Genomic DNA, 13,561 nt, shown 5'->3' with positions numbered 1-13,561 from the left:
ATTAAGGCTCAGTGGCAAAAGTAGCTACTGCTAAAAATAACACGAGCTCCCACTTGACTGGGAATTCGGGAAGGAGAGGTGTAACATGGAGGCTTAGTCCTAAAACTCTCCCAGCTCTGATAATTACTGCTCATCAACATGTAACATTATTACAAGCTCTTCACTTATAATAACCCTTTTTTCTTTAATGTGAGGCTGCTTCTACGTAACTGATGGCAGACCCATACCCAAATTCAGCCAAAGTTTTCCAATCTTTCAGCAGAGACACTAAAGAAGCACAAATAGAACATAAAAAAAAAACATTGCATAGTGAAAATACTAAAAAATGTGATTGACAGGGTTGAGACTGAGGATGAAATACAGCTGCTGAGAGCTCTTTACAGCAGGACTTCCAAGGGTTCCCTGCCCTGCAGAGAACACTGCAGGCAGTGAGCCCAGCTTTCTACCATCTCCTCATCCTCCCATTACCCTCCCCTCAGCCCAGCCACACACATATACACACATACTTTTACCCAGCCAGATGCAGGCTGTGAGCATGTGAGTGGTGATCACCCTGACCCCACATGCTGCCTCACACTCCTGAAGACTGCTCTGATAGGCTTAAGAAAGTGCTGGGGATCCTTTGACTAACTAATAAAACCATTTCAGGAGGTCAGCACTGGCCATAATACAGGGATTGAGATAATCAAGAACAACATATGAAAAAGGCAGACTGCTGAAATACAATCTCCTTATGACATCTGAGGTTAATCTTTTTTGTACTTTTTCCCCCCATTAGATTTCTTCACATCCTTTGGTTGATCCCACTATCCTCCCACTTGTTAAGTCTATGCATATTTTCCATGTCTCCATAGCCAGACTGTATCCAAATGCTCTTGGGTTTGTTTGTTGTTTGGTTGGTTGGTTTGGTTTGGTTTCTTTTTAAACATATTTTACCATCCAACTACCACTCAAGCCCCTTCCTCATCTCATGTTCCTGTTGTCACAAAATACAAAATGCCACCTCTTCATGCACAGCTATATGCATTTGGTCTCCATTTTCAACCAGACCAAGCCACCATCAGGTTTTCATTTCATTACTTCAACAGGATCCTAAATTTTGGCTCACAGAGATGTGGATAAAGTCTGCATCTACCAGTTTGATCCTCTGATACTCCCCCCCCACACCCTCTAAATTCTTATGAAATGGATCCCAGCATCCTCCCTTACTCTCATGAAAAGCAGAACCACTGCAGTGTAACACAGAGATCAAGTGGTTTGATTGACCCATTTCCAGAAATATTGTAAGCGAAGGAGACTTAATTTTAGGGTCAAACTCTAGAAGGATTACTCATCGCAGAGCTATATTTTTAAAAAAGGAGGGGAAAAAGTAATAAAAGGGCTGCAGTTATTGACTAGGTGAGAGATACAGAAGAGAAAAATCAGGATTTATGAATAAAGTTACAAGCATGCTATCTTTTATGCAGCTGATAAACTCATTCTTCAGACTGCCATTACAACAGAACCTTCTGAGAAAACTGAAGTCATACCAGACTATAGAAACACTGCAGCAGCTGAGAAACATCATTGCTTGATTTCACATACCTAGCGGCCTGTTCCTTCACTCAGTTAACACTTCCTATTTAAATGGTTTTAAAGACTACTTGAAGATCAAATCCTAAAATTATTTTAACCTATAAAAGGTATTGAAAATGAGATCCCGCATCTTTGTCTAATTTCTGTTGTTACAACCTAGCTCATTTTAATGACCGCATGTCCAGGCAATATGTGGCACAGAGCTTGAAAAGGAAGGAGACTTATGTTTTAGTTGGCACTAGTACAGCGTAGGTCTTTAGCATAAAATTTATTAGCATTAATGGGCATTATGTAATTAAAGCACTGTACTTTAATTCCCTGAGGGGTGGCAGGGTTAGGTTGTTGGGTTTGTTTGGGTTTTTTTCACATCCTATAAAATAGGCAAATAAATATGAGATTTTTCAAAGCTATTAGAAAAATTCCAACTTGCACTTCCCCCCATTAATCATAATGGAGAAGGTGTAGCTAAACAAGATGGATCCGAAATTCTCAAAATGTCTTCCGTGGAACTACTGAAGTTTGGTACTACAGAGCAGTCTTTTTAAGCAGATGCTGTGCAATTACAGTATTTTTTCAGAAAACAAACTCTTAAAAAAAGTCATCATTAGACCACTGAAAAGCATAAAATTGAAATTCTTTTTAGATTTAATATATACCATATTTACTTGATACTAGACTTTAGATGAGCCCAATCTAATAGAGTCACTTCAACAAGCAACTGAAATATTTCTTACTTGAGCCCTGTCATTTTCAACCCTGAATGCCAAGAATTTAGAGCTTTAGGAATCCCACGTAACCCACTGCACTTCAGGGAGAGGGGGTAGTCATTTATGTAGTTCCATGGGTACTTTTGAACATTGCAGATTAAGGCTGGAACAGTTTTCAAAGCTGAATTTTGCAGATTTTAATCAGAATTGGTGCATGGTACCAATAAAGAGAAGAATATTACTGAGACCTGTATTTGAGTATTCAAGTGAGATTGTTTTTCTTTAAGACATAAATGAATTAAAAACTATACTGTGGAAGAAGACCAATGCACACAGGTTTAATATTTGAGCTTTCAGGAAAAGATTTTATCAACACTAATCTGCAACACTGAAAAATAGTGTTATCTGATAATTTTTTGTTTGTTTCATATGCCTGAATAATCTCATAAGAGCAGCAAACCAGAACAGCATGAGACAAATATTACAGGCCTATGTATTTATAATGTTTAAATTATTGAAAAATTTAAGGCTTATTCACAGCATTGTGTCTCAATTTAATATGCTAATAATCTAATTTCACTCAGCGCTAACTTGAAACATATTTTACCAAAAGAAAAAAAACAAATCCCATGAAGAGAAGAATTTGTACAAATAGTACTAAACCACTCAGACCTTTATAGCGACACTAGCAATTTTTCCTTGGGAAATGTCAAGACCAATTATTGGTTGATATATTGAGCTTACCCTAAACTATCACACAAAATCATTTATTTCTTTGTCTTCTAGACAAATCACTGCAGAGCTGCAGACCAGCAAAGGAAGTGAACTGAGGGCAATTTGACCGACATCGTCTGTGTCAGCTCCCCAGAGGTTGATGAAACATGTTATCAGGTCTCCAAGGTACATCCCTGAGATTACTTGCTTGTGCCATACAATTAGTAAATGATTAACACAAGCTGTTTTCTTAATTACATTAAGATGCTTGCATCAGTGAGAACTATTATCTTCTACAGAAGAATGAACCTTCCCATATTATGTTGTTTACTAGCACCGCGTTAACAATGTGCCACCTCACCCAAATGGTCAGGCAGCAGTGTGGTCTCAGGTACAAGGAAAAGATCATTATGAAACTCCACCTGCCTCATTTGTGCAAATCAAGTAAGTACATACTTGGTACAAATCACTGATTGAACAAGAATATTTGAATGCTAGTTTTCATCTTGGGCTTTGTGTATTTTGTGCCAAACCCATAAGCCTTCTTCAGAGGACTCAACAGAACAGTGTAGAGACTGGATGAAATAGATGAGGTTTTAAACAACAAAATTTTGTTTTCTTTTGACAAGAACAGGAGTACAGGTAAATGATGCCTTCTAATATAGCACAAGAAAATCTCAATTACAGCAAACATTATTCTAGGCACTATGTGCCATTTTATATTCCCAGCAGGATGTTTTTCATCTCATCAAGAGTTTCCAAGGCTGTTTAGTGTCTCTGTATATGCAAAATACATTTAAGCCCCACCCACCCCCAAAGATCTGCTAATTAAAAAGCCTAGTCAAGTGGTCAGACAGACTGGAACTTGAGGATTATAGGTAAGAGGGACAAAATGAAGGCTTGGAAACTGTAATTTCTGTGGTAGCAGTAGAAGCAGCTGTTATAGACCAGGCAAATTAAAGATGTGGCTGACTAATCCAGCAGTCTGGCAACAAGACGTTGCAAAACCGTAACAGCAAGGCATCTACACCCCACTTTTAAGAAGCCAGAATTGATGGCCATTTCTTTTTCTCTCTCTCTCTTCCTGTTATCTGTCACAAATATCCTCCAGCTGGTATACTTCCAAGCCTTTGCTCACCAGTTTTAATTTCCCACCCCATCTTGGGGAGTTAATAGCAATTCCTAGGACTGCAGACAAGCGCTCCATAGTGGGAGTTGTCAGGAAAAAAAGGACACTTCTAAAAGAAGAGCAGGTGAAATAACAGAGTTGAAGTTCTACTTTTTTTTTTTCCCATGAGTGTTGCTCATCAAACATGTAAAAACAATCTGCCCATACCAAACAATATTGACCAATCCTTGAAAGAAGTTTCTTCTGTCTTGTAAAAACAACATCTAGATACAGAACATTTAGAAACCAGACAGACTGCCACTACATTTTTCAGATACAGTGATTGAGTGTCCTGTAATTTGCTATCTTCAGTAAGAAGCTTCTCTTGAGTTTCTAGTCTGTTTACCCTGATTCTTCTAAAAATAAGTTAAAAAAAATCATTGTGCCATGAACTAATGAGGCTGCATATTGTTTTCCATATCAAAAAAGTGATGAAGGATCTATGAAATATTGAAAAAAGTTACCTTAAAAAAAAAAACAACCAAAAAAAAACTTACTCCAAAACCACCTTTTGTTTCCTCAACAGCAGGTATAGACTTCCTATTAGAAGGAGAACCAGCATTAGTAACCTTATTTAAACAGCTTTTACGTCAGTGTTGCAGTCCTACAATTTGTCTCGATTTATATTAGCAGAAGCTTGTAGATTATTTTTGATCTCAGTTTATACATCATTAATGAACATCACCCAAACTATTTCCCCTATGTTTATTTGCACCCAGAACAACTCATAATTTCAGATTTGTGGTAGATACATTTTTCTTAGGTGCTGCCATTTCAGTATTACTCTAACAACTTTGTTAATAATGTTGCCATATTGAAACACTGCATCTGATTTCAGGTCTTTGATAACAATTATTCATTAAATACATCTCAAATCTTTGAGATCCATACCATAAATCATTAACAGACAAAGCTGACACAGGCAAAATAAGCACCCCATTTTTTAATCAGAAATTTATTTCAGATTGCCTGGGGCCTTTATCCAATACCTTTACCTGAAACAATTCAATTGCCAGTTTGCATTTTCATACAAGTCTAAGAATACAATAACAGCAAAATAATTCTAAAGGTTAAAACCCATAATCAGTACCGTCTCCCAGGCTGCCCCTCTGTCAGAGTGGGTATTTGAGGAGATTCTTTACATTTCCTCCCACACGGTTTCTCTGCTTCATAAGCAGAAGCCAGCTGCTGGTTCTTTCAAGTCTAGCGGTTAGTTGACATTTACCATTAGTTTATGGTTTGCATTCTATCTTAGCAAGGAAAAGAGCTAGAAATCTTCACTCTTGAAAAGTAATTAACTCTTTATATTTCTAATTCTTCCCAAACTGGAAGTTCCTGGAGCCAAGGTTTTTTTTGGTGAGACATAAGGAAGGGACAAAAAGAAAATGCTGTGCGCCGGCACAGTGTGGAAGGCCAACAAATCCTGACTTTAAGGTTACTGTTCTTTCCTCTGGAAAATACCTCATTGCAACTCTTGACCAGCAGTGTTAATTTTGTCATTTCCTTTTCAATCTCCATCTCTGAAAGTGCTGTGCAGAGTGATTACATCTCTGACTTTGCAAACTGGACAGCATTGTTTAGCAACTGCCATAAAAAGGCCCACATACACACCTGTGATGTAGTGATTTGAAGGAAGAGATGCAGTAAAGATCTAGGTCTAGAAAACACTTTTCTATCTTTTTTTTTTACCTTTTTTTTTTCCTATCAAGTCCGTCTGAAACCTATACAAAGTGATAGATCAAGTCCTGCAGACAAGCCTTTCATTACATACCCATGGAAATGACTGCTGCTATAGTTCAACTCCCCCCTCCAGACACTCACACAGCTATGATACACCTCTGCACACTGACACAGGTCTGTAATATTTTTCCTTCTGAAATTTATCTTGAAGATAAATTCAATTATGAATTTTATATACATGATATTTTGATACCAAAGTAAGAGACATGGCCACTATTTTAACAATAGAATATAGCTTCTAAAATGATTTTCAGATTAATAGATATTTTTAACTCAGTGAAGAAAATATTTAGAGATTGTTTTCCTTTAGAGCAAGCTCATACATGAAGGAATTGGGAAAACAAGTGCTCTGACAAAGAAAAGTCCTCCCCAAATTAGGAAGTCAAAAAAGCCATATCTGTAGTTGTTAAAAGCCCACTATAGCCCTCAGTAAAACTAAGCTCAGAAGTTGATCATCCGGTAATACTGTGTTTGTTTAATGGACTTTCACAGAGCAGAAATCCATAGTACATAGCCTTTTATCTGATGATATGTACTAACAAAGAGCTTTAAAAGAGGTAACGTTAACCAGATTGCTGTAGATATGGAAAGGGACTTAGAATGTACTGGATGGCTCCAAAGTTTATCTAATGTGTTTAGGAGACACAGAAGAAAGCCATCCAATAGCTCAGTACACAGCGTGCCAGAAAATACCATACTGTGTTGCTGTAGGTCTAGGTCAGGACATCTGAAGACTTCCATGACTTAATATGATTTTTCTCTCCTAAGTCAAGGCTTCCATGAGTGATCATTGTAATGGCAGTTATAATAGTCATACTGGCTCTCAACATCTACAGGAACTCAGCAGCGCAGCTGTTCATTGCACACGTTAGGAAGTTCTAAACACTGTAAAGTCAGGTCAAAATAAAACAAACAAGGCCCCAAAATTAAGAATTTCAGGCAGGTAACTGAGATAAAATGTAGAAACAACCTTTTCCCCAGGTCAGCAAGCTGAAAGCATTAAGAGAAAAAGCAGTTTGCAGCAATCCACACACAATAGGTCTTGAGCATTACTTCCTTTTATTGTGTATTGCACTTATGGGGCACTAGATTTTTCTAAACGCTATCTAAAGCATGCTTTCAAGTCCAGCCAACAAATATCTCAATGTCACAGCACCCTTTCAGGAGAAAGTTACAGCTCTGAGGTTTTTTTAAAAGACAGGATGAAATATTTCAAAGAGATCAAATATACCCCAATGCTATCTCCTCTTGTTCCCTTGAATCAAGGGAGGAACAGCTTATCTGGATGGCAGAATCTAACTAAAAATTCTCTTCTCTAAGGAGTAAAAGAGAAAAGTACCAATCATTTAACAAGGTGGAAACCCATCTGGAGATGGAGAAAAATGTGTTTCTTTTTGTAAAATAATAATTCAGAAACACACCTGAAAACACATTAAGTGATGAACATTAAATATTAAGTACTAAAAAATGAGGTGCATCCTATGGAAGCATGATCCAACCATCACCTTTCTTTCCCCACTGATTGAAGCTTTAAAGCAACCCAAACATACCTGTGTTCAACTACAAACAATCTGTGTATTTTACCATGCATGTTGACCTTATTGAAAGACACTTTCCAAATTTCAGTTAGCGTGTACTTCAAAAGAGCTGCTGTGATAATCAACAATAAAATTAAACTGAAGTTTTGCATGGTTTTATATCTGAATCTTTCTTTCATTCATACATCAGACTGATTATTTTTTACTCTTTCACAGAGTCACTTCAGCTTCATGACCAGGATTTCCCTCCTGCTCACCTTTTACTCATTAGTTTTGTATTTTAAGGCAGTCCTCACTTTTTTAACATTAGTTTTAGGGGGTTCTAGTTTATTGTAGTAAAAAAAAAAAAATTAAGTAAATATACAAGTACACAGGCACCAAGATGCTTTTTGAAAGACTCAGTGGAATAAACACAAGTTTTCCATTGCTCTAAATAGAATTCTTCACCCACAGCTACAGTGCTTTTCTCTCCATACATGTATATGGTGATTTCACATCACTGCTAAAGGAAAACTATCGTTATAGCTTTCTTTACTATACAACATGAACATTGAACCTATGCATTACTGTTACAGACTGACTGGAAAAGAATATCTATTTCTTAAAGAGAAAAAAGGTTCAGAACTGTTTATTTTTTTCCCCTTCTCTGTTAAAGAGAGGTATGGCTAAATTATTTTTATTTTCTTTTGGGGAGAGGAGATCATAGTAAAGAAATGAGGACAAGAAGAGCTAGGCAGCACGATCGCTTTCCAGATAGATAGCAGTCTGATCGTTAAGACTTTCACACAGAGTATCAGAAACGGAGGTTTCCAGGCCCCTCTCCAACAACAACAGAGCTTTGACATTCCAGAGGCACACCAAAAACACCAGGCTGTCAACCATTCCAGGACAGCAAGGGGTCTTTTTGCCTCTTTTCACATAAAAGGCCTTTCCAGCAAAAAGTCCAGTGAAAAATATATTTCTTCAAAACATCTTACGTTTTCCCCACAGGGGAAAAAATTGATTAAATTTTCAACCAAATGAAGCTACAGTTTTGTATACATCTGCAATTGCATGGAAAAACTAACAGAATCAGAAAAAAGACATTCTTTCTATAAAGTTCTTGTAATACCTTTAATCATATTACAAGCTTAGTGCATTACATTAATTTGTTAAATTAACACTGTTGGACTTTTAGATCAAACAGGAGAGGATTGTGATCCAACAAACACACATTATAAAAGCACTGCTGTTCAAAACAGGCCAAGTATTTTCTTGTGCTTGAGCTCTAACGAAGGGGGTTTTCCTTCAAACAGTTATTAGGTGGTTTACCTTCAATTTTGTTACCTTTTTTCCTTTTTAATGGTAACATTTCATACTGCGTTATTAAATACACTTTGTTCTTATTCCCGTGAATAGCAATTTTCTTAGGACAGTTTTGGGTATTAGTAATAGTTGTGGTAGGATTGCTTGCTCTTAAGTTTGTTCTTTAGAGAAGACCACAAACCTCAGGAGATCGCTCTGTGGAAGAAACACGTTGGGCCAATCTATCATGTCGATAGTGCACAAAGAACAGCCAGTTTGGTATTCTTTCTACTCTAAAGAAGTCTCATGTTAAGTAGTGGAAGCTAACTCACTCATCTCTTTACTGACGAATGTTTAACTTTTTTCTCCAGCATCTTCTGTTTTAAGAAGAATTTACATGTAAAGATTCTGGAGAGATACCTGCTGATGCCTAAGGGCCACATTTGATGCAGTCATTCCATCAAAATGTGGGGAAAGAGGCACTTGTTATGGGGTCCCCACACCTCTCCTTTTTCATATACCCAAGTAAACTCAATTATAATTGATGCAGTATGCAGAAAACTGAAGAGGGCTAATTAAGTTTAAAAGTTATACAGTTGCAGCTTCATTTAGGGAATGCCTCTAGGCATGCTTGAGCATTTAATAATAAACCTAGACAACAAAGCAAAGTGAGTGTTCAACCCTACATGCACAGAAGGAGGGAAGAGACTTTCCTCTAAACTCCTAAACTGACATTAGCCCCTCCAGTCTTTCTCCAACCAAGCAGGGATCTAGGAATCCATGAATTGCCATCTTCATATTTTTATCCTTAAGGCAGAGCTTGATTTGTAATCTTAATTACAAATTTCTATTGCAATAATACATCAGCATCATCACCTGGAATTAAGGTCAAGGCCCTGTTTTGCTACACCTTGTAAAAAAAAAAAAAAAAGAAAAACAAAAACCACAAACAAAGAACTCAATCAAGCAAAAGCCCCTCAAAACAAACACCTTTTTTAGGCTAAACAGATAAGGAAAATAGAAATAGCCACAACAGAGTTTGGGGACAGAACAAAAATTCATAGGCTTTCCTCTTCTTCCACAATTATCAGTTATAGCTAGCAGACAAGAAGCTTTCTTCCCTTGATTAGCTGCGCACTAGGGCACTGAAAATTATTTATATGATCTGCAGTTATGATTTAAAACAAGATAACCCACAATCAGAATATTTGCAGCATTTAATGGAATAATTACGTGTAATCAGCCTCGACCCAGTCATGAGCATGTTCAAGAAATTTTAAGTCAGGTAATTTCAACCAGGGTAGAAGATACCCTAAAATACCCCCAGAACTGTATGCAATGGGTACTACTCAATTATCTGTCTACTCTGTGTGAAGTATGTGCACACCATCCTAGCATCTCCAAATGCCCATAACTAAACTGTCAGTTAATCCTTGAGCTTTTTGGTTTCTTTTCCACTGATTATGTTAAAAGTTCTCAGAAAACAGAAAGGGAGCAGATGCAACATTACTTTAAAGATTCTAATTCCTTCTTTGATTCAGTCTTTGAGGTAGTATCAGCAATCATATTGCAGCTAAGAGATCATTACCCAGTCCATCACCATGAAGTATATATTGTCTGATCCTGAAGGCAGAAATTATGCTGAGAGAAAAAAAAACCAAGCAACAGAATACTGCTTCTGTGCTATTCAAACTAATAGTTTCAAAGCTGTTAATAACTTAACATGGACAAGCATATGACCATTTCTAAAATATTTAAAATAATCTTAATTTCAAAGTTCCTTCCATTCTGAAAAATCATCTAGTAGTCATGCCCTGTCCCTTGAGCCTTACAAAGATCATTAAGGTCAAGTGACTCAAATATGCTGCAGACTTCGCTAGCATTTCTCCTAATTTTCCTACCAGAACATGCTGCAACCGAAGGTTACAATATAATATTAAAAAATCAGGGTTTTTTTCCAAAGTTTGTGACCCACCACAGTTATTAGCAATTTAGTTTGTGAGCACCTGTTACAGCACCACTAAGCTCTTCCATAGACTCTAACTAATCTTAAAAGTACTTCCACTAACTTGAAGGACACTCTAGCATAGGTGATAAAGCACTACATATATTCTAACTTTCTGTGGGTTTCAAAAACCAGGGGAAAGAATTCTAACCTTCCAGACTAAGCTTTTGTGACAAGGGTGCTAAGAAAGAAATCATTATTTTTCACAAGTCACAAGCAAACCTGTAAGAATTTTACAAGTAGATAGTGCTCTTCACTGCTGCTTTCAGCAACTGAATTACATAAATTCTACATTTACAACAGAAGTATATCTCAACATTTTAATCTTACATGGAAAGACATGATGGAAACAAAAGAAAAAAGTTTACCCAAAATTCAAACTTGTAGGTTGCACATCTGTGTAAATAGTACACAGCAAGCCATGAGCTACTTGCACAGACACACACAGGTCTGTAAAACACTGAATTTGAGAGGTTTAGCATGAAGTCAGAGGCCTCTAGGTGTTTGAATTACTGTGTTGGGTTTTCTTTTTTCAATAGTGTGTACACCTTAAGTTGGTTTAATCACTGTGACCAGCCACAGCAAGAAATTCAGTCATGCTTAGCCAAACGATAATGATTCCATTCAGACACCAAGGAAAAAAAAAAAAAAACAAACACAGAAGGAACCAGAAAAACAAGAATTCTCATTTCTGTTTGCATGATTCCTGTTGCACTATCAAGCAGAAAACATACAAAAGTGAGGTATTAGTACATTGGCAGGGCAGTGAAAAGAGAAACTAGCAATAAGTGTAGGAAGAGGAAATGAAAGGGAGACTTGTTTTCAATACTTGTACCTCAAGACTCAGAATTTTAATACTTCGGATGCTTCCAGATAACAGTAAGAAAGAAAAATATCTCTTAAAAAAAAAAAGCTAGAAGTGGTGCAGTTCCTCAATATACTTGAAGGTTCTATCTGTTAGATTTGCTGTTAGAAGTTGAGAAAATGTAACTTTATGAGATTTGTAACTTGGAGGCACTAATTCTAGTTGAAGTCTTGGACTGTCTATGACAATAAACTTTATTTAGAGCTACTAAACGCTTCTGCCCACTCTGCCCCTGACAAACCTCAAAACCATTGACTGTAGTAGCCATTCATAGTGGTTTAAGTGACCTCTTATCCCTTTCTGGATATTGGTGAAGAAAAGCAACGGACAACTGCTTTCATTTGGCCGATGCATATTTTTGCATTTTACTTACAGTCTTCTTCTAAGAGGTAGCTACACATGACAGAAACCAGGTAAATATATTTTTCAATTAATGACTTTTGCTGAGATACTGCTTAATTAATGCAGTAGCTTTATTTTTCTTTACTTCTTTTTACCTTCAGTAGAAAGTAGATCCATGTCATTTTTCAGCAGAGAAAACAGGTATAATTTGTTTTAAAGTGAGAAAAAGAAAAGCATACGTACATGCAACAGTTACCACACTTAGTCCTTGGGGCTTATGCAATGAGACAACTTTTCTGAAGCCCCCTAATTATCCCTTTTGCAACCATTACTATTGCAGCTAACTTTGTAAGCACCGCATGAATAATGAGTCCAGCAACATAGCTAAAATTCAAAACAGCTGGCATTTATGTGTTATAGCACCAGACATATAGAATGACCCAGCTGAAATAAAAAAGAATGCCTAAGTGCAATTTACAAACAGTACATTCCTCTGTTTACATTCTATCAGTGTAAAGAAATAATGTGACTATTATGACAGTCTCCTGCTAGAAATGGAGATGCACTTTAAACAAGTTCCACTTACGTGGCTTTTTTTTTCTCCTCTTTTGAAATGCATGCTTAAAGCAAGCTTTACAATTAACATATTGTGCACATTTTGCAAGGTCCTCAAAAATTAGGAACTGTTTCTGGAAAGACTCACTCCAATTTGGCAAATAATTACAGCATATATTACACTAAAGTGCATTAAATGTTTGGCTTCTGTGAGGGCACAGAAGCATGTGCTTATCCACAGCTGAGCTCAATAAGCAAAATAAAGTAAGTTACAATTTAAAATGGGGTTAAAAGAGAAAAAAGTAGAGAATGGGAAGGAACAACAGATCTAAAAGGCAGAGAATGTTACAGCAGTCAAATGGAAACAAATGAGATATTATAATGCAGTCACAGGACTATGTGTAACTCTGTTACAGCTAAACACCAATAGCTTCTGGTGAATTTAGTTCTGTGGGCTACTTTAGTAAAAGTATAAAGAAGCATATTCAAAAGCCAACAAACACAAAGAAAACATAGTCATGACTATTCACAATAGCGAATTCTGTACCGAATGTGTGAACGGGACATGAGTTAGGCAAAATACAAGCTGCCTCCCTTTGCCCGGGATCTTTGTAGTGACACAAGCTAAGCAATCTAAACAGAAAATGTCTGTCTGTGCTAGGAGGAGGGGAAGAAATAAACCGCCACAAAAACAAAAACTGCTTTCCTCATGGAAGAATGGTAACTTTGGACAACATCTGGCACCACAAGTTAAAACGGCTATTTCATCTGCACTGTAAGTACAGACTCAGAGATTTTAGAGTACTCCTCTCTCCATGCTATTGCTCTTTGTGCCATTAATAGCATTTAAATTATAGACCTGCTGCAGCCACGTAGTCAAAACACCACATCCCCCAATGAGACACTGTATCATAATGTCAGTGTGTCTAACTGTTCTTTCATATACTGTACTTCTTGTCAATCACCCTTTTTCTCTGCCAAAGAGTAGATATAAGAGACAAGTCTATCTTTAGACTTTACTGAAATTTGTCAGCTGCCATACACTTCATTCATCACACAGCCAAGACT

General features: G+C 36.9%; 1 long non-coding RNA gene across 1 annotated transcript in view; it reads left to right on the top strand.

Annotated features, from left to right (window-relative positions):
- LOC133225921 (uncharacterized) overlaps window positions 1-13,561 on the top strand; it is a 56,998-nt gene that overhangs the window by 26,316 nt on the left and 17,121 nt on the right. Inside the window, exon 2 of the long non-coding RNA XR_009729320.1 lies at window positions 3,069-3,182. This is a non-coding gene — a long non-coding RNA (uncharacterized LOC133225921). The remainder of the gene's footprint in view (window positions 1-3,068; window positions 3,183-13,561) is intronic.

Source organism: Neopsephotus bourkii, unplaced genomic scaffold (assembly GCF_033783945.1).
Source record: "Neopsephotus bourkii isolate Nb327-2 ecotype Australia unplaced genomic scaffold, CSIRO-AGI_Nbou_v1 NB_1768, whole genome shotgun sequence".
Lineage (NCBI taxonomy): Eukaryota > Metazoa > Chordata > Aves > Psittaciformes > Psittacidae > Neopsephotus > Neopsephotus bourkii.
The sequence above is the reverse complement of the archived record's forward strand: the minus strand, read 5'-3'. Positions and strand labels throughout refer to the sequence as shown.